Raw genomic sequence first — 21,655 nt, forward strand, 5'->3', positions numbered from 1 at the left:
CACTTGTCAGCTGTGTGACTGTGGGCAAGTCACTTAACTTCGCGGTGCCTCAGTTACCTCATCTGTAAAATGGGGATTAAGCCTGTGAGCCCCACGTGGGACAACCTGATTCCCCTGTGGCTACCCCAGTGCTTAGAACAGTGCTCTGCACATAGTAAGCGCTTAACAAATGCCAACATTATTATTATAAGGGGGAGGACAGGGTTTAGGTTTGCCTTTCCTTTCATGTCTGTTGCCAGTGTCTTCCCAAACACTTCATTCTTAGATATTTAAGCCCCTTTAGGTCAGAGACACTATCTACGTATTTCTTTCCCAACACTTAGTATAGTGCTCTGCACATATTGTGTCAAAATAAATACTATTACTACTTCTTCTATTTACCTCTGACATATTAAATCCGTTGTCAACTACGACCCTCCTGTCATGTTTCTGTCATACGTGTACTTCACTTCCGTTTTCTTTACGACTCTGTCCATCCCAGAGCGTACCATCTTGCGTGTGTCCCTTTTGAATTTCAACCTGTTGGTGGAAGACCGCTTTTCTCATTTATCAAAGGCACTCAATTCGGTGTCTGTTGCAAAGTTGGGAATATTGAGAACAGCCTGTCTCTCCTGAAGGGAACAACTGTCACTTTTTCACAATCTGGGCCCGTCTTTGGAGCATTCATTCTTCTTTCAATTCGCTGATGCAGATCACCCATGGAGATAAGGATCCCAGAAGATATCTGCATTTATCTTGCCATTAACTCCCTTCAGCAAGTAGCGGAAGGTTAATTAATGCTAGTTTATTGACTAACTGGCCTTCTGGGCAACCTCTTAAATGATTTAAGTGGCCAGCCCTTCCCCGTTTTCATTTAGAGAATCTGGTCCGTCTTGAGCCATAGTAGAAATATCCACTTGAGCCAGAATGCAGATTCTCGTTATTGCTTTTGGCTACAACATTATTAGGGGATTAGGGAACATTCATCCAATAACATGAACATGTTTTGCTACCGTATGTGATGGTGCTGGAAAGGAATCGGTGTATGTGTGTGTGCTGTGAGCTGGCCTTACTGTGGCCTTTTAGAAGAACATGACCCCCCCCATTTTAGGAAACAGGGTGAACCTCGCTTGGGAAGAAATGGAGAAGCGAGAGGGAGGGCAGTTCTTGGCCTTTCTACTCTTTCTCTTCTCGCTGCTTTGCACAGAGCAATCACAATTGGACTTTCCAAGAATTATGAATTCATTTCGCTGGATTCATCTGCGATTCACTGGCACGCTAGCATTTTGGTTGTGTTCACTCAATCTGTCCCTGTCTGACTGCATTCCTGAAAGGAATGATGGGTGTTCCTTGACAGACGAACCGATAGCCCACAAATCCTCCGCCTGTCATTTAAGATATGAAACCTGGGAATAAGAGCTCCGATGCCTACTTCACAAGCTATTCAATAGCAGCTGACAGTACTGCAGTGCATTCTTACCATCCGCTCTTCTCCCTCAGCGTGATCGGAAACTAAATTGTTGCGACTCTCTCCAGTGCTCGAAGCCCTGTTCTCTCGCTGGACCCCTTCGGAAAGCGACGTATGTCAAGAATGACCAGCCCATTTAATGTAACAGGTACAACCAGAGTTCCTTTGTAAACGACACACATAATTGAGTTAAATAAACCTGACAGATTACAGAAGACCCCATAAGTGCAAAAGCCTCCTTTTTGCTGCCTCTAATGAGGCCTCATGGCCAGTAGCAGAGAGGATTGCGGGAGAATCCTTATCCTCTCTGGGCCTGCCTTTGCACAAGTGTTTTTTGAAGGCCCTCTAGACTCTAAGCTCACTGTGGACAGGCAACGGGTCTGTTTATTGTTCCTAAATACTCACCCAAGCGCTTAGTCCAGTGCTCTGCACACAGTAAGTGCTCAATAAATACAACTGAATGAAATAAAAGCGAAAATGCTGCTTACCTGACCTATGGGCCAGCATGGGAGAATGGCAGAGGATTTCATTAGAAATGCTCCCAATAGCAGGTGCATGATGGCTTCCTAATTAGGGTGGATGGTTTTCAGGTTGACTGTCCCTGTTCAGAGCAGGAGAGGCTGCTGAGGGGCATCTGCTATTCTCAAGTATCCAAAGTGGTCACGCTGTGCCTGACCAACCTGGGGCTGTGTTAGTTTTTTGTCTGTTTTGTTTTTTATGGCATTTGTTAAGCGCTTACTCTGGTCCAGGCCCACAGTAAACACTGGGGTAGATACAAGCTAATTGGGATGGACACAGTCCCTGTCCCTCATGGGGCTCACAGTCTTAATCCCCATTTACGAGAAGCAGCATGGCGTAGTGGATGGAGTACGGACCCGGCAGTCAGAAGGTCAGGGGTTCTCATCCTGGCTCCGCCGCTTGTTTCTTGATTCTATTTCTTGCTATTGTTTTTGTCTGTCCGTCTCCCCCGATTAGACCGTAAGCCCGTCAGAGGGCAGGGAACTGTCTCTATCTGTTACCGATTTGTCCATTCCAAGCGCTTAGTACAGTGCTCTGCACATAGGAAGCGCTCAATAAATGCTATTGAATGAATGAATGAATTTTTCAGATGAGGGAGCTGAGGTTCAGAGAAGTGAAGCGACTTGTCCAAGATCACACAAATGACAAGTGGCAGAGCCGGGATTAGAACCCATTATTATTATTATCGTTATCCTACCACTATAAACGGCCCCAGATATCAAGAGTGAGAAACAGCATGACCTAGAGGATAGAGCACGGGCCTGGGAGTCAGAAGCGCCTGGCTTCATTCATTCATTTGTATTTATTAAGTGCTTACTGTGTGCGTACACTGTGCTAAACCCTTGGAAGAACGCACTATAACCATAAATGGACACATTCCCTGCCCACGGTGAGCTTACAGTCTAGAAGGGGAGACAGACAATAATACAAATAAATAAATTACGTCGTCCCCCTCCGGCAGCCGAACGTTGGCTGGGGCCTTTTTCACGTTCTCGGAGGAAAGTCAGGTGTTGCGTCAGCCCCTTGTGAGATCCAGCACAGCCGAATAACCATCATTTTCCATGCTTCTTGGACATTTTGGCATCTTAGCATCCTAGAATGTTTCATGTGTGCTGTAATGTGTAATTCATCTCAGGAAGAGTCAATGTTTTTAACTACACGCAAACTAATTTAAACGGTCTCTCGGATATGTCTGTAAAAAAATGAAGACATGTGCTTTGTAGAAAAAACAGCTTGTTCACTGGCTCAATAGAAGTTGTATTAAATGTTCTGGAAGTGTATTTTAATGTACAACATGAGCTAAGACGAAAACCCCTGATTCTAAATCTGTGTCAGTGGCTAAATATGAATTGGATCATTTAAAAAAACAGTAAAACGGCAGTTGAACACTTCCATTTTCAACAGAATCCAGCACAATTTATTGGAAGACCTTCAGAATGTGACAGTAACGAGCAAGGGCAGTCGAAGAGAATCACATTCCTCATAAGGAAACGGATTAAAGAATCGTTTTCTTGGCTTTGAGTTCCCTGGATTTGGGGATCCGGTCCTAGGATGACTCCTCTATTAGCCGTCTCGGAATAAGGGTGTGATCGTAGGTGGTTGGGTGAGCGATGCGTGTTTACGACGGATTTTGCCATTTGTCTCCAGTGGAGGTATGTGCTATGGCGTATTCAGATAGATTTCTGAGGAGAGCCTTCTGAATTTTGAAGCGTATACAGTGTGTTCCGATCCAGCCACTGAAGAGTTTCCTTGTAGGGCTGTGTTACTGGTTGAATTGGGATGATGAATAAGGAGGGATCTGAGGCCCAGATGGAGAAAGCTGCGAAGCCCAGAGATGAAATGACGTGTCAATCAATTACAGCCAGATTGAAAGAGGAGAAGGCTGTCATTGGGCCAAGGAGAATTTGATTTCCCCTCTTTCTTGGCATTCTCGAAGCCAAGCCTCAGACTCTCACGGCTACGGGGTCGAGAAGGGAGCAATTCCAAAAGCTCCAAATGGGCAAGTGCGAAAAACAGAGGATCGGAAGAAGTGGGGATTTAGTTCTGCTCCTTCGTTCCGACAGATTCCACTAAGGCAGTGTGGTTTCGTGGAAAGAGCGTGGGCCTGGGGGTCGGGGGATCCGAGATCTGATCCCGACTCTGCCGCCTGTTCGCTGTGTGACCTTGGAGAGGTCACCTAACCGATCCGTGCCTCTGTTTCCTTATCCGTCAAATGAATCCCTCCCACTTAGACTGCGAGCCGTATTTGGGAAAGAGCCTGTGCCTCGCTTGATTCTCTCTTGTGCCTATCCCAGAGCTTAGTAATGATGTTGGTATTTGTTAAGCGCTTACTATGTGCAGAGCACTGTTCTAAGTGCTGGGGTAGATACAGGGTAATCAGGTTGTCCCGCTTGAGCCTCACAGTTAATCCCCATTTTACAGACGAGGTCACCGAGGCCCAGAGAAGTCAAGGGACCTGCCCTCAATCACACAGCTGACAAGTGACAGAGCGGGGATTCGAACCCATGACCTCTGACTCCCGAGCCCGGGCTCTTTCCACTGAGCCAAGCTGCTTCTCTAGTAAGCACTTGATTAATACCACACTTATTATTATCCCTCCTACCTCAACTCACCGATCTCCTACTACAAGCCATCCCATAAACTTAGCCCCTCTAGTGCCAACCTACATACCGTGCGTCCCGGGGGAAGCATTATGGCCTAGTGGAGAGAACACAGGATCTGGGTTCTAATCCCGTCTCCGCCACTTGTCTGCTGTGTGAACTTAGGCAGGTCACTTCCCCTCTCTGTGCCTCCGTTACCTCATCGGCAAAATGGAGATTATGACTGTGAGCCCCATGTGGGACAGGGACTATATCCAGCCTGATTTGCTTGGATCCACCCCAGCACTTAGTAAAGTGCCTGGCACATAGTAAGCGCTTAAATGCCACGATTATTATTAATTAGTATTATTATCGACCCCAGTTCTGTTGAATTTTACTCCCCTGAGCACTTAGTACAGTGCTCTGCACGGAGAAAACACTTAATAAATACAATTCATGGATTGGATTCTAATTGTTGCTTCTACAGAGAAGTGACAGAAGTGGGGTACGAACCCACGGTACCGTTCAGAGACCAGAAGCCCCCAACTAGAGAAGCAGCATCGTGTCGTGGATAGAGCACGGGCTTGGGATTCAGAAGGTCATGGGTTCTAATCCCTGCTCCGCCACATGTCCGCTGTGTGACCTTAGGCAAGTCACTTCACATCTCTGTGCCTCAGTTACCTCATCTGTAAAATGAGGATTGAGACCCGTGAGCCCCACACGGGACGGGGACTGTGTCAGCCGGTTAACTTGTGTTTGTTAAGTGGTTAGTATTTGCCAGGCACTGTACTAAGCGCCAGGGTGGATACGAGGGCGTTAACAGTCTCAATCCCCACTTTACAGATGAGGTAACTGAGGCACACAGAAAAGTGAAGTGACTAGCCCAAGGTCACACAGCAGACAAGTGGCAAACCCGGGATTAGAAATCATAAGCTTCTGCAGCGTGGCCTAGTGGAAAGAGCCCGGGCTTGGGAGTCAGAGGTCGTGGGTTCTGAGCCCAGCTCTGCCACTTGTCAGCTGTGTGACCTTGGGTGAGTCACTTCACTTCTCTGGGCCTCAGTTCCCTAATCTGTAAAATGGGGATGAAGACTGTGAGCCCTACGAGGGACAACCCGATTACCTTGAATCCACCCCAGCGCTTAGAACAGTGCTTGGCACATATGAAGCGCTTAACAAATACTAACATTATTATAGCCTTCTGACTCCCAGGCCTGGGCTCCATCCATATCCCATGCTGACCTTGGGCAAGTCACTTCACTATGTCCAACCCGAGTTGCTTATAACCACCCCAGTGCTCAGTATAGTCCCTGGAACGTAATAAGAGCTTAACAAAATACCGTAATTATTCATTATTAGGGGAAGTGACCGCTTGAGTCCGGTGCCTTCCTGAGTAGCAAACACTACGGGAAGCAGTGTGGCTCAGTGGAAAGAGCCCGGGCTTCGGAGTCAGAGGTCATGGGTTCGACTCCCGGCTCTGCCACTTGGCAGCTGTGTGACGGTGGGCAAGTCACCTGACTTGTCTGTGCCTCACTGACCTCATCTGTACAATGGGGATTAACCGTGAGCCTCACGTGGGACAACCTGATTACCCTGTATCGACCCCAGCGCTCAGAACAGTGCTCCGCACATAGTAAGCGCTTAACAAATACCAACATTATTACTATTGCTACCCACCGTGTCCCCCTGTTTCAGCCCACGTCCATCTTGAAATCCAACCAGGCAAGACGCTTTCCCGATACATTCACGTCCATATTCCCCACTTCCCCACGTGTACGCCTGCAGCCATCAGATTCCTAGGAATCGGGGAACAATGCTTTCTCGCATGATCACGACTCCTTCTTCGCCAGATCCGAACAGAGGAAGCTCCCCTTGCAAAAGGGCGGAGAACAAGCCCAACTCCCTCTGCTCTCATGGTTGGTTTTTTTATGGCATTTGTTAAGCTCCTCCTATGTGCCAAGCACTGTTCTGAGCACCGAGATAGATACAAGGTAATAGGGTCGTCCCACGTGCGGCTCACGGTCTCCATCCCCATTTTACTGATGCGGTAACTGAGGCACAGAGAAGTCGAGTGACTTGTCCAGGGTAACGCAGCGGATAAATCCGTGGCACTCTTTAACCCAGAGGAGGGGCGCCCGTCCCAGGTGCCAGGTTTTCATTGGGAGCAGGAGGAGAATCTGTGGAGTTTGGGGGTGGAGGCGTGCGAGAATCCAGCGTGGGAATGGAACTGTGCCCAAACTGATTGTCTTGCCTCTCCCCAGCATTTAGTACAGCGCTTGGTAAATTTAGCGATAATAATAATAACCGCAGCATTTGTTAGCTACTTACTGTGTGCCGGGCACTGTACTGTATCCGCCCCATTGCTTAGTACAGTGACTGAAACATAGTAAGCACCTAACAGATACTACATTTTTTATTAATTATAATAATAATGATGGTTTTTGTTAAGCGCTTACTATGTGTAGAGCACTGTTCTAAGCGCTGGGGGAGATACAGACTAATCGGGTTGTCCCACGTGAGGCTCACAGTCTTCATCCCCATTTTACAGATGAGGCAACCGAGGCACCGAGAGGTGAAGTGACTTGCCCCTAATCCCACAGCTGACAGGGGGCGGAGTCGCGATTCGAACCCATGACCTCTGACTTCCAGGTCCGGGCTCTTTCCGCTGAGCCACGCCGCTTCCCTACTAAGCGCCGGGGTGGATACAAGCCAACCAGCTTGGTCACAGTCCCTGTCCGCCATGGGGCTCACAGTCTTTATCCCCATTTTACAGATGAGGGAACTGAGGCACAGAGAAGTTGAGTAACTTACCCAAGGTCACGCAGCAGACAAGCAGCAGAGCAGGGATTCGAACCCTGGTCCTCCCGCGTGCCGGGCCCGTGCTCTATCCACTGGGCAATGCCGGTTCTCGTATTAATGTCCGTCTCCCCCTCTAGACTTTAAGCTGGTTGTGGACAGGGAATGTGTCTCCCAACTCGGGGGGTATTGTCCCAAGCGCTCAGTACAGTGCTCTGCGTAAAGTAAGCTCTCAATACATACCACTGATTGGTTGGTTGATTGATTGCAACTGCTTAAAAAATGCCATTATTATTATTCAAGGGAGAAAAAACCCAGAAGCAGTGTGGTCTAGTGGCTAAAATACAGGCCTGGGAGCCGGAGGATCTGGGCTCTGATCCCAGCTCCATCACTTGCCTGCTGTGTGACCTTGGACAAGTCCCTTGGCTGGTCTGTGCCTCAGTTTCCTCACCCGCAAAATGAAAAATGGCGATCCAATACCTGTTCTCCCTCCTACTTGACCGTGAGCCCCCCACCCCCGTGGGACAGGGACTTTATCTGGCCTGATTAAGTTGTTTTTACCCCAGAGCTAAGAACAGTGCTTGACACCGACTAAGCGCTTAAAGAAAATAAATAAATAAAGCCTCCACTGGGGACTCCCAAAGCCCTTGCCTGGCAACAGAGCTTGGCAGGGCACAAAAAGGCCCAGCAAGCACCAGGGTGAGGTGACTAATAATAGTAATGTTGGTATTTGTTAAGCGCTTACTATGTGCAGAGCACTGTTCTTAGCGCCGGGGGAGATACAGGCTCATCAGGTCGTCCCACGTGAGGCTCACAGTCCTAATCCCTATTTTACAGATGAGGTCACTGAGGCCCAGAGAAGTGAAGTGACTCGCCCACAGTCACCCAGCTGACAAGCGGCAGAGCCGGGAGTCGAACCCATGACCTCTGGCTCCCAAGCCCGGGCTCTTTCCACTGAGCCACGCTGCTTCTCGAGGTTGCCCACGACCTGCTTCAGTGAAGTGCACTGAACGCGAGAAGAACCCCTAGCTCATTCCCAGGGCCCACCGGATTTGGGGGTTCGGTTGAGGGGAGAGGAAAAATTGACCTGTCCCCCTTAGCCAGGCAGATCTCAAAGCCCCTGACTCAACCCTGGAGGAGGGGAGGAAAGAAAAAGGGGAGGGCGAGAGCAAGAAGACGGAGAGGGAGAGACAGTGTGGGTCAGTGGGAAGACCCCGGGCTTGGGAGTCAGAGGACGTGGGTTCTAATCCCGGCTCTGCCACTTGTCTGCTGTGTGACCTTGAGCAAGCCACTTCACCTTTCTGTACCTCAGTTACCTCATCAGTAAAATGGGGTTTAAGACTGTGAGCCCCAAGGGAAGCAGCGTGGCGCAGTGGAAAGAGCCCGGGCTTCGGAGTCAGAGGTCACGGGTTCGAAGCCCGGCTCGGCCACTTGTCAGCCGTGTGACTGTGGGCGAGTCACTTCACTTCTCTGGGCCTCAATTCCCTCATCTGGAAAAGGGGGATTAAGACTGTGAGCCCCACGGGGGACAACCTGATTCCCCTGTGTCTACCCCAGCGCTTAGAACAGTGCTCGGCACCTAGTAAGCGCTTAGCAAATACCAACGTTATGTGGCATCTACCCCAGCCCTTGCAACAGTGCTTGGGACATAGTAATGATAATTATAATAATAGTAATAGTAATAATTCCCGTCTTCAATCCAATGGGCTGGGGCAGGCCCCCCCAAGGGATTGGATGCCCCGATGCCCCATTATAAGGCAGCTGATGCCCCGGTCATCAGGGAGTCCGAAAAGGAAAGGTAGCGCAGGAGGGGAGACAGAATGAAAGAAAGCAAGGAAGGCTTATTGCCACGGTTCAAGGCCCAAGGAAGGAGTAAAAGTCACTGAGCCGTGCCCTAGTGGGACGCCCGGCTAATGATCACCGCCTCAAGAGAAAACGTTTTGCAGAGCGAGCTGTCATTCAAAAGCAGAAGGAGAGATTCCGTGGGACCACAGGATTTTCTCTCACTCTTCCCCCGGGAGAATCCCAGAGGGGTTCGAGGCCGCTCTACCTCTCTTGGCCCGGACTCCGAACCCACTCGTCGCGGAGTGTGAAAGCACCTCTTCTGAAGTGGAAACATTTTCAAATTCAAATCAATTAACAGATCGGGGTGTGGGTGAGAGCCTTCCCTTTCTTCCCTGCCTCCCCCAGAGCCCCCGGGTCCTTTCTCTCCGGTACTTTTCCGATTCCGGCACAGGTCTGGGAGCTTCCTTTTGACAACGTACTTGAAATGCATTTTCTGGCTCTGGGACCACCGCTGCCCACTCAGGAGCCTCTCGAAGGCATAAATTCTCGGTACGCCATAGGAGCCCGGCGCGTTGACGACGGGGAGGATAAGGGGCAGAGGTGAAATCGACATGAGGAAGGGCCTTGACTTTCTCTAAATGCAAATGCCGAACTCATTAAACAAGAGATCCGTGTCCCATTAACTGCTCTCGGCAAGCGGAGGGCCCTGCAGCAGAGGGACCCTGCTGCGATGTGAAGAACTGACTCACCGACCCCGAAGTGCTTCCCTCCCCGGTTCTTTCCTCTTTGTTTTTCTTTTTTTCTCTCACTCCACAGCGCAAGGGCAGCCCAGTCCTCTTTTGGAAAATGATTCGGGGCCGTTCTAGCGCCGTCCCAGCTCCGTCGGGTACGTTCCGTGTGCACAGGTGCATCTTGGAAGCCTGGGCTCGTCTTCTCCTTCCTGCGGCCTCGTTCTGGGCCCCGAAGGCGGCTGCCACGTGGGAGGGGGCCTGCTTCTCGACAGCGGAGTCTGACATGCTGAGGAGAGCTGAGTCCCATGGGTTTGGGAGTCGGAGGCCTCGGGTTCTAACCCTGACTCTGCTACTAGCCTGTTGGGTGATCTTGGGCAAGTCACTTCACTTCTCTGTGCCTCGATTGCCTCATCTGTAAAATGGGCACTCAACCGCTGTCCTCCTTCCCCCTTGGACTGTGAGACCATATTCATTCCTTCATTAATAGTATTTATTGAGTGCCGACTGTGCGCAGAGCACTGTACTAAGTGCTTGGAATGTACGATTCGGCAACAGTGGGACAGGGACTGTGTCCAACCTGATTGTCTCGTATTTACAGTGCTCGGCATATAGCGAATGCTTAACAAAAGCTATCACTGTTATTATATGTAATATATTATTATAATAACAATAAGAGCATCACGTAACCCCAGAGATGATTGAAGCCAGCAGCGATGAGGGCCTGCTTGCCAAGAGACACGCCGGCCATGCTCGGTCAATCCCGAGTCACTCTTCAGAACTAGCAATAATAATAATAACATTAATAATGATGGTATTTGTTAAGCACTTATTGCATGTCAAGCACTGTTCTACGCACCGGGGTAGATACAAGGTAATCGGGTTGGACCCAATCCTTGTCCCACATGGGGCTCGTAGTCTTAATCCCCATTTTACAGACTGAGGCCCAGAGAAGTGAAGTGTCTTGCCCAAGGTCACACAGCAGTCAGTTGGCGGAGCCGAGGTTAGAACCCAGGTCCTTCTGACTCCCAGGCCGTGCTCTATCCACCAGGCCATGCCTTGGCGAGAGGAAATGAATGTCAGGAACTCGGCGAGCGATTCCAATTAGCATAGTGTAACTGGGATTATTATTCAGGAAGAGCCAAGAGTGAGGATGATTTTGTAAAGGGCTACAAATCGCTCTCCCCCAGGTACAGCAGTAAAGCCCAGGGGCCTCCTCTGTAAAATGATGATGAGGGTATTTGTTAAGCGTTTACTAAGCACTCTCCTAAGCGCTGGAGTAGATACGACGTGATCAGGGTGTCCCACGTGGGGCTCACAGTCTTAATCCCCATTTTACGGATGAGGTAACTGAGGCACAGAGAAGTGAGGTGGCTTGCCCGAGGTCGCACAGCAGACGAGGGGCAGAGCCGGGATTAGAACCCACGTCCTCTGACTCCCAAGCCTGGGCTCTTTCCAGTAAGCCACACATGTGGAACAGGGTCTGTGTCCAAACTAATAAGCTTGTATCTACCCTGGCGCTTAGTATAGCGTCTGGAGCCTAGTAAGTGCTTCTTGGAAAGAGCATGGGCTTGGGAGTCAGAGGTCGTGAGTTCTAATCCCAGCTCCGCCACTCGTCAGCTGTGTGACTCTGGGCAAGTCACTTCACTTCTCTGGGCCTCAGTTACCTCGTCTGTAAAATGGGGATGAAGACTGTAAGCCCCACGTGGGACAACCTGATGACCTTACATCTCCCCCAGGGCTTAGAACGGTGCTTGTCACGTTGCAAGCGCTTAACAAATACCAACAGTATTATTATTACCATTCACTAATACCGTTAAAAGCAATGAATACCGCCGACTGACTGACCGACTCTCTATCCTATCGGCGAAACGTGCCGCGGGAGGTGACTGTGTCTCCTTCTCCGGAGGCCTGCTGAGGTGGGTGAGGTGCGGCCTTGTCCAGAGTGAGGGGGATGGTTTAGCGGGATCTGACCGTCTCTCGTGGTCCCCGCCAGCCCGAAGATTCTGGCACGAAGACAGCGAGGAGGGATTTAACTGGGTTGCAGTTCCAGAGAGGCCCATCGGCAGGGCTTGGCTGAATGCCTCCTAGCTTTAAATTCGATTGGCTCCAGGAGGGCTGCCTTGCCCCAAATCCGACGGTCCACGGGGCTTGGAAATCGCGGAGCGCAGGACCCGGAGAGCCACGTCTGTGCGGCCGACTGCCCGCCGGCGGACGCTTGACCTGACAGCGTGGCCTGGTGGAAAGCCCATCTCCTCCAGATTAAGCCCCCCTTTTCCACTGCTTCTCTTCCCCTCCCCATCTCCCCAACTCGCTCTCTCTGCTCTATCCCCCTACCCGCCCCACAGCGCTTGGGTATATGGATACATATTTAATATTCTGTTTGATTAACGATGTGTACGCATCTATAATTCTACTTACTCGTGTTAACGCTATTGATGCCTGTCTACTCATTTTGTTTCATTGTCTGTCTCCCCCTTCTAGACCGTGAGCCCGTTGTTGGGTAGGGATCGTCTCCGCTGCCGAATTGTACTCCCCAAGAGCTTAGTACAATGCTCTGCACACAGGGAGCACTCAATAAATACTATTGAATGAATGGATGAATGGAAAGGCACAGACCTGGAAGTCAGAGGACCTGGGTTTTAATCCCGCCTCTGCCAATTGCTTGCTGTACGACCCTGGGCAGATCACTTAACCTCTCTGTGCCTCAGTTCTCCTGATCTCCCTCCTACTTAGACTGTGAGCTCCATGTGGGACAGGGACTAGGTCCAACCCTAATTCGCTTGTACCTACCCCCGAATTTAGAACAGTGTTTGACCCATATAAACATTTAACAAATAATATAAAAACAAGGAAGGTGGAGAAACAGCACAAACACCTGCCTGGACAGGCTCATGGAGGAGGGTGGGGACCAGCAATATTTGAGGCAAGGGAAAGGCACAGCTTCCTCATTCTTCCTGGGTGGGGTGGGGTGGTGGGGGTTGTGGGTGGACAGATAACCATCCGCATCCTGGCTCAAGTCCCTCCCAGCTTGGTAGGATCACAAGGACTGGTTGAAAGCCACAAATTGTGTTTGCTAGTCCTTTTTTGGCTTCGTCTGCCCAGCATATACAGTAGAGACAGACATGTTCCCCGCCTCTAGGAGTTGACCACTGACGGCAAATTACATTTGTATGGGCCGTCCATCCATCCATCCGTCCATCCGTCCGTCCGTCCATCCATCCATCCATCCATCCATCCATCCATCCATCCATCTTTCCACCTAACCATTCATTCATCTATCCACCTATCCGTCCATCCATCTATCCACCTATCCATTCACCTAACCATCCATCCATTCATTTAATAGCATTTATTGGGCGCTTACTATGTGCAGGGCACTGTACTAAGCGCTTGGAGTGTACAATTTGGCAACAGATAGAGACAATCCCTGCCCAATAATGAGCTCACAGCTTAATCGGAGGAGACAGAGAGCAAAGCAAAACAGAACAAAACAAAACAAGCAGTCTAGCGCAGACATCATCAAGATAAATAGAATCGTAGAGATATACGCCTCATTAACAAAATAAATAGGGTGATAAATAATATATACAAATATGCACAGTGCTGAGGGGAGGGGAAAGGGGAAGATCAGAGGGCGGGAGAGGGGGAAATGGGGAGGGAAGGGGGAGCAGAGGGAAAGGGGAGGCTCAGTCTGGGAAGGCCCCTGGAGGAGGTGAGCTCTCTATCTATCTATCTATCCATCCATCCATCTATCCATCAATCTCTCTGTCCATCCATTCATCCATCCATCCATCCACCTATCCAGCCATTCACCATCTATCCATCCCTCTATCCGCCTATCCATCCGTCAACTTATCCATCCAACCATGATGATGATGATGATGATGATGATGATGATGGTATTTGTTAAATGCTTACTGTGTGCCAATCACTGTTCTAAGCGCTGGGGTAGATAGGAGGGAATCAGGCTGTCCCACATGGGGCTCACAGTCTTAATCCCCATTTTACATACGAGGTCACTGAGGCACAGAGAAGTTAAGTGACTTGCCCTAAGTCACACAGCTGACAAGTGGCAGAGCCGGGAATCGAACCCATGACCTCTGACTCCCAAGCCCGGGCTCTTTCCGCTAATCCACACTGCTCCATCCATCCATCCCTCCCTTCCTCCGTCCCTCCCTCCATCCATCCGTCCGTCCGTCCATCCGTCCATCCATCCATCCATCCATCCATCCATCCATCCATCCATCCTTCCATCTATCCATTAATCTATCCATCCATCTAACCATCCATCCTCCTAACCATCCATCCACCTCTCCATCCAACTCTCCATCCATCCATCCATCCATCCATTCATCCATCCATCCTGCGATCCATCTTCCTCCTACAAGGACAGAAGGACCAGCAGAGTGGGACTGGGCCACCTACTCGGAAAATCACAGGGGGTGGGAGGGGGTGTCCGCGGGAGCAGGTCCAGGGCCGCATCTGTTCCGAGCATTCCCTCGGTAGCACGGAGCAGGAAAAAGTTGGTCGGAGCCAGATACGCAGATGCTAAGTGGGAGTTGAGGAGTTTCTGCTTTTCAATCTCTTCCTCTCTCCCCCTCACAAGCAGAAACGATTCTGTGCCCATCACAGCCCCCAAATCAATCAGTCAATCAACCAGTGGTATTTATTGAGCACTTACTCTGTGCAGAGCACGGTAATAATAATAATTATGGCATTTGTTAAGCACTTATTATGTGCTGAGCACTGTTCTAAGCGCTGGGGTAGATACAGGGTCATCAGATTGTCCCACGTGGGGCTCACATTTTTTCATCTCCATTTTTACAGATGAGGTAACTGTGGCAGAGAGAAGCTAAGCGACTCGCCCAAGGTCACGCAGCTGGTGAGCGGCGGAGCCGGGATTAGAACCCACGACCTCCGACTCTCGGGCCCGGGCTCTTTCCACTGAGCCAAGCCGCTTCTCAAAAGCGCCAACTCTGTGCCAAGCACTGTTCTAAGCGCTGGGGGAGATACAAGTTTATCAGGTTGTCCCAACTGGGGCTCGCAGTCTTCATCCCTATTTTGCAGATGAGGTAACTGAGGCACAGAGAAGTGAAGTGACTTGCCCAAGGTCACACAGCTGACCAGCGGCGGAGTTGGGATTAGAACCCACAACCTCTGACTCCCAAGCCAGTTCTCTTGCCACTGGGCCACGCTGCTTCTCATAAGCGCGTGGGAGAGGACAAAGGAATAATGTAACAGACACGAAGGCAGCTTGCAGTCTAATGTTGGTATCTGTTAAGCGCTTACTATGTGCAGAGCACTGTTCTAAGCGCTGGGGAGATACAGGGCATTCAAGTTGTCCCATGTGAGGTTCACAGTTAATCCCCATTTTACAGATGAGGGAACTGAGGCCCAGAGAAGTGAAGTGACACAGTCACCCAGCTGCCAAGTGGCAGAGCCGGGAGTCGAACTCATGACCTCTGACTCCGAAGCCCAGGCTCTTTTCCACTGTTCAAGCATCAAATAAAGTACCTAGGCTATAAACTCTCTAGTCTGTAAACTTGTTGCGGTCAGGGAATACGTCTAGGGAAGCAGCGTGGCTCAGGGGAAAGAGCCCGGGCTTCGGAGTCAGAGGTCATGGGTTCGACTCCCGGCTCTGCCACTTGGCAGCTGTGGGACTGTGGGCGAGTCACTTCACTTCTCTGGGCCTCAGTGACCTCCTCTATAAAATGAGGAATGAAGACCGTGAGCCCCATGTGGGACCACCTAATTACCCTGTATCTCCCCCAGCGCTTAGAACAGTGCTCTGCACATAGTAAGCGCTTAACAAATACCAATATTATTATTATATGTCTACCAACTCTGTTGCATTGCACTCTCCCCACTGCTTAGTACAGTTCTGGGCTAACTATAAGTACTCAATAAATACCAGTGACTGATTTTTTATGGTATCTATTAAGTGTTTACTATGTACCAAGCATTGTAATGAGCGCTTTGGTAGACACAAGTTGGTCAGGTTAGACACAGTCCTTGTTCCATGTGGGGCTCACAGCTTTAATCTCCATTTTACAGATGAGGTAACTGAGGCTCAGAGAAGTTAAGCGACATTCTCAAGATCACACAGCACATAAGCGGCAGAGCTGGGATTAGAACCCAAATCTTCCGACTCCCAGGCCCGTGCTCCTTCCATTAGAGCACTTCGATTGATAGAATATTGGCATTACACTGAGCAGGGCCAGGCTAAACTTTTATTATTATTGAAAATAATAGTAATAATAATAGTATTTGCTAAGCACTGTGCGAGATGCAACCCGTCAATGGGCGGGGACTGTCTCTATCTGTTGCCGATTTGTATATTCCAAGCGCTTAGTACAGTGCTCTGCACATAGTAAGCGCTCAATAAATGCTATTGAATGAACATAGTTCCTGTCCCACGTGGGTTTCACAGAGGGGAGAACAGTTATTTAATCCCCATGTTTCAGATGAGGAAATTGAGGCCCAGAGAAGTTTTAAGTGGCTTGCCCAAGGTATCTGTTAAGTTCTTTAATGGTATTTTCTAGGCACTTACTATTGTAAGTGTACTGTTGTAGAGAAGCAGTGTGGCTTAATAGAAAGAACCCAGGGTCGTGAGTCAGAGGTCATGGGTTCTAATCTCAGCCCCGCCACTTGTCACCTGTGTGAATTTGGGCAAGTCACTTCACTTCTCTGGGCCTCAGTGACCTCATCCGGAAAATGGGGATGAAGACTGTGAGCCCCACGTGGGACAACCTGATTACCTGCAATCTCCCCCAGCGCTTAGAAAGGTGCTTGGTACATAGTAAGCGCTTTAAGCCCATCAAACGGCAGGGACCGTCTCTATCTGTTGCCGACTTGTTCATTCCAAGCGCTTAGTACAGTGCTCTGCACGTGGTAAGCGCTCGATAAATACTATTGAATGAGTGAACAAATACCATCATTGTTATTATTATTATTAGGGTGTCAAGCACCTTTCTAAGCACCGGTGTAGATACAAGTTAATCTGACCAGATACAGTCCCTGTCCCTCAAGGAGCTCATAGTCCAAGTAGAGGGGAGAGCGGGTCTTCAATCCTCATTTTACAGTTGAGGAAACTGAGGCCCAGAGAAGTGAAGCGACTTCATAATAACGTTGGTATTTGTTAAGCGCTTACCATGTGCAGATCACTGTTCTAAGCCCTGGGGGAGATACAGGGTCATCAGGTTGGCCCACGTGAGGCTCACAATCTTCATCCCCATTTCCAGATGAGGGAACTGAGGCCCAGAGAAGTGAAGTGACTCGCCCACGGTCCCACAGCTGACAAGTGGCAGAGCTGGGATTCGAACCCATGACCTCTGACTCCCAAGCCCGGGCTCTTTCCACTGAGCCACGCTGCTTCCCAGCATTTTAGTCTACGGTGGATCCACTGAAGGACCAGGTGTAAATTTCAAGTCCATCATATAATAATAAAAATCGTAGTATTTCCTAAGCGCTTACTATGTGGCAGGCACAATACTAAGCACTGGAGTAGAAACAAGCTAATCGGGTCGGACACAGTCCGTGTCCCACATGGGGCTCGCCGTCTTAATCCCCATTTCCCAGATGAGGGAACTGAGGCCCAGAGAAGTGAAGTGACTTGTCCACAGTCACACGGCAGACAAGTGGCGGAGTGGGGATTAGAACCCAAGTCCTTCGGATACCCGGGCCCGTGCTCTATCCACCAGCCATTTTTAGGACTTTGTGTCTCTTCCCGGGTGTTAGGACGCCTCTGGTTTCCTCAGTCCGTACCCGGTTCCACATCCCCTCGACCCCCCGACCCTCCGGCACTCCCGGGGGGGTCAATCTGGTGGTCCCCCTTTCCAGCTGACCTTGCCATTCCCTCCTCCTCACGAACCCCTCTGTCCTCCCGAGAAAACTCTATCCCCGAGGCGACTCTTCAGGAACATCCAGATGGAAACACGGCACCCGGAGATATGTAGCTGTCGCGGCTGGATCGTCACCGATCGGCTTGGAAATGGTAATAATACCTGTGGTATTTGGGAAGTGCTTACTGTGTGCCAAACACTGTGTTAAGGGCTGGGGTAGATACAAAATAATCAGGTCCCACATGGGGCTCACGATCTAAGCAGGAGGGAGACCAGGTCTCGGAATCCCTACTTGGCAGATGAGGGAACCGAGGCCCAGAGAGGTTGAGTGCCTTGCCCGAGGTCACGCAGCAGGTATGTAGGATTAGAACCCAGCTCCTCTGACTCCCAGGCCCGGGATCTTTCCACTAGGCCACAGACTTCCCGCTCACGGCCCTGAACCCACACGGCCCCGAGCCGAGCGACTTTTCGAGGTGGACGTGGGGTGCCGTTCCTCGCTAATAATAATAACAATAATAATAATGTTGGTGTCTGTTAAGCGCTTACTATGTGCAGAGCGCTGTTCTAAGCACTGGGGGAGATACAAGGTGATCAGGTGGTCCCACGTGGGGCTCACAGTCTTGCTCCCCATTTTACGGATGAGGTCACTGAGGCCCAGAGAAGTGAAGTGACTTGCCCACAGTCAGCCAGCGGACAAGTGGCAGAGCCGGGATTCGAACCTGTAGTAATGATAATAATGTTGGTATTTGTTAAGCGCTTACTATGTGCGGAGCACTGTTCTAAGCGCTGGGGGAGACACAAGGGAATCAGGTCGTCCCACGTGCGGCTCACAGTCTCAATCCCCTTTCTACAGACGAGGTAACAGGCCCAGAGAAGTGAAGTGACTTGCCCGCAGTCACCCAGCTGCCAAGTGGCAGAGCCGGGATTCGAACCCATGACCTCCGACTCCCAAGCCCGGGCTCTTTCCACCGAGCCACGCTGCTGACACCCGGTCCGGAGCCAAGGGGCTGGGAAGGAACTGGCCGTCGCCTCCTCCTGCCTCTGCCGCTTGCCAGACTGGGCACCAGGAGCGGCGGACGTCTGAGGAGACAGTGACCCGACGCGCACCGGTGGCGGCTCAGCCTGCGGGGGCAGCCAGAGGTGTTGCCGTCTTGTCCATTCCAAGCGCTCGGTACAGTGCTCTGCACATAGTAAGCGCTCAGTAAATACTACTGAATGAATGAAAGCGTGCAAGACGCCAGGGGCGTCCTGTCCCCGGCGTAGTGGACAGAGCACCGGCCTGGGAGTCAGAAGGGCCTGGGTTCTAATCCCGGCTCCGCCACCTGTCTGCCCTGTGGGCTTGGGCAAGTCGCTTCACTTCTCTGGGCCTCGGTTACCTCGTCTGGAAAATGGGGATGAAGACTGTGAGCCCCACGTGGGACGGGATTTGCTCGAATCCGCCTCAGCGCTTAGTACAGCGCCTGGCATATGGTGAGCGCTTAACTAACGCCGCAATTATTATTCCTTCTGCCAGCAGGCTGGCCGGTGCCCGTCCGTCCAGGTGGAGGACTTGGAGACCGATCCCTGAGGCAAGGAGAGGGAGAAGCTCCGTGATCCGGATATGAAAACAGAAAGGGAGAAGCAGCGGGGCCTAGTGGAGCCTGGGAGTCAGAAGGATCTGCCTTTCAATCCCCGCTCCGCCACTCGTCTGCTGTGTGACCTCGGACAAGTCACTTCACTTCTCTGGGCCTCGGTTCCCTCGTCTGGAAGATGGGGATTAAGACCGGGAGCCCCATGCGGGAAATGGGCCGTGTCCAATCTTTAGCTCGTATCTACCCCAGGGCTTAGAACGGTGCCTGGCACAGAGTAAGTGTTTAATAAATAGCATAAGAAAAGAAAGTGTCTCCTTGGACAGCAAGAGAGTGAAGAGGAAGAGAACCAGAGAGCGTTCTTGCCGAGCATTCCTGCCCTTGGGACTCAGGGGCCGGGAACCTGAACACGAGGTAAGGTGGATTCACTTTGGCCCGGAATGGAAAACCCCAGAAAAGAAGAGAAACTTGGAAATTCTTACCTTCTGTTTTCTCCACTTCCGAGCCAATGGCTATTTTGGTTGGAATTTTTGCACAGAACTAATCCCTGACTTTTGATATTCAAAGCCGACAAATAAAAACAAGCCTTTCCGTGGACCTTATATCATCTGAGCTAATTCGGTCCGCCGCCCCCCCCGCCGCCCCCCGGCCCCGTCTACTGCAGATTCTTCTGCTGCAGCCAGAGAGCGTCAGAAAATAGCACGTCGCCCACTCGACTCCCGTCTCCTTCTTCAAGGAAAATATTTATATTATGCCACAGAGAGGGTTTCCATGGCAGTGATGACTTTAACGCTGTTGTCTTGGCAACGGCTTGAGGCCATCTTGAACGATCCGAAAGACCCTTCATAGACAAATAAGGAGAACCTGTCAGAACTGCCATCCCGGCAACGGGAAAGAGCGGGGAAGATAACGCCTCTCCGTTCCACCGGCCACTCATCCTCCGACTCCTCCTCCTCGCTCTCCGCCTCCCCGTCTCCTTCACTGAATTTCCTTCTCCCTTCGATTTCCTTCCCCTGGTTTCCTTCCCCTCGTTCCTCCTCGACCGTGGAAATACCCATCGCCGCGGCGGAGGGGTTAAAGACGCGGCACGCGATGGTTCCGGCCAGAGAAAACAGGACGGGGAAGAAGAAATACACAGATCGTCCTTTTTATAGTCTCTCGCTAGGCCGTTTGGGACGGGGTGCGTGTTGGAGAAGGTTGGCCTGAAAACGATACTTCGAAAAGTGCCTCAGAGGTCTAAGCTCAGAGATTCCCCCGGGAGTTCCTCCCATCCTTAATTGGCTTGGGATTTCTGCTGCGGAGACATAACCGCCCGGTGCCCCTTACGGTCGAAAACATCTAAACTCCTCCTCTTCCCCGGCCTCCCCGGAGGGCCCCGCTCCTTCCCCAAGAGGCCGGTGGGAACCTCGGGCTGGGATAGATTCATGAATGAAATCTGGAGAGGAGACGAACGACGCACACGCGGCTTTCTAAACGCGGTCGGGTGTGAAAACGGGAACCGTCTTGGGACCCTCACAAGGCCCGGCGCCCTTGGGAGAGAAGCTCCTCAAAGCCCACTTCGTTCACTCGTTCGGTCGTGTTTATTGACCGCTCGCTGTGTGCAGGGCACCGTGCTAAACGCTTGGGAGAGTTCAATGTAACGGTAAACAGACGCATTCCCTGCCCACAACGCGTTTGCAGTCTTATCACCGATGGATTGATTGAGCATTAAGCACTGTGCTAAGGTGCTTGGGAGAGTACAACAGAAGAAAGAAACACATACCAGCGTGGCTCAGTGGAAAGAGCCCGGGCTTTGGAGTCAGAGGTCAAGGGTTCGAATCCCGGCTCGGCCACTTGTCAGCTGTGTGACTGTGGGCGAGTCACTTAACTTCTCTGGGCCTCGGTTCCCTCATCTGTAAAATGGGGATTAAAACTGTGAGCCCCACGTGGGACGACCTGATGACCCTGGATCTCCCCCGGCGCTTAGAACAGTTCTCTGCACATAGTAAGCGCTTAACAAATACCAACATTATTGTAACAATAGTACTTGTTAAGCGCTTACTATGTGCCAAGCACTGTTCTAAGCACCGGGGTAGATCCAAGCTAATCAGGTTGGACACCGTCCCTGTCCCACATTGGGCTCACGCTCTTAATCCCCATTTTTGACAGATGAGGTAACTGAGGCACAGAGAAGTGAAGTGACTTGACCGCGGTCACACAGCAGAATCGTCGGACAGCCAGTTGCCCCTCTTGGAAGGAAGATGCTGAGTGGTCCACAGTCTGATTCAGAGATGACATTTGTCATAGTCTTAGATAACTGAGACCAGGGCTCTACCATCTAATACTGCAGGAAAGAACTGAAATACGTATTCCCCCCAAAAGCTTTCTGGAGCTTGACTTCTATGAATGACTC

General features: G+C 50.8%; 1 long non-coding RNA gene across 2 annotated transcripts; it reads right to left on the reverse strand.

Annotated features, from left to right (window-relative positions):
* Window positions 1-3,360: 3,360 nt before the first annotated feature.
* Window positions 3,361-19,899, reverse strand: LOC114813265. 2 transcript variants are annotated; one of them, XR_005660328.1, is made up of 3 exons: window positions 19,746-19,899; window positions 11,700-11,857; window positions 3,361-3,785 (listed from the first exon to the last, which is right to left on the reverse strand). It is a non-coding gene; the product is annotated as an uncharacterized LOC114813265 (long non-coding RNA). The 2 variants fall into 2 exon arrangements; XR_003760970.2 differs by lacking the exon at window positions 11,700-11,857.
* Window positions 19,900-21,655: the final 1,756 nt, after the last annotated feature.

Source organism: Ornithorhynchus anatinus, chromosome 1 (genome assembly GCF_004115215.2).
Source record: "Ornithorhynchus anatinus isolate Pmale09 chromosome 1, mOrnAna1.pri.v4, whole genome shotgun sequence".
NCBI lineage: Eukaryota > Metazoa > Chordata > Mammalia > Monotremata > Ornithorhynchidae > Ornithorhynchus > Ornithorhynchus anatinus.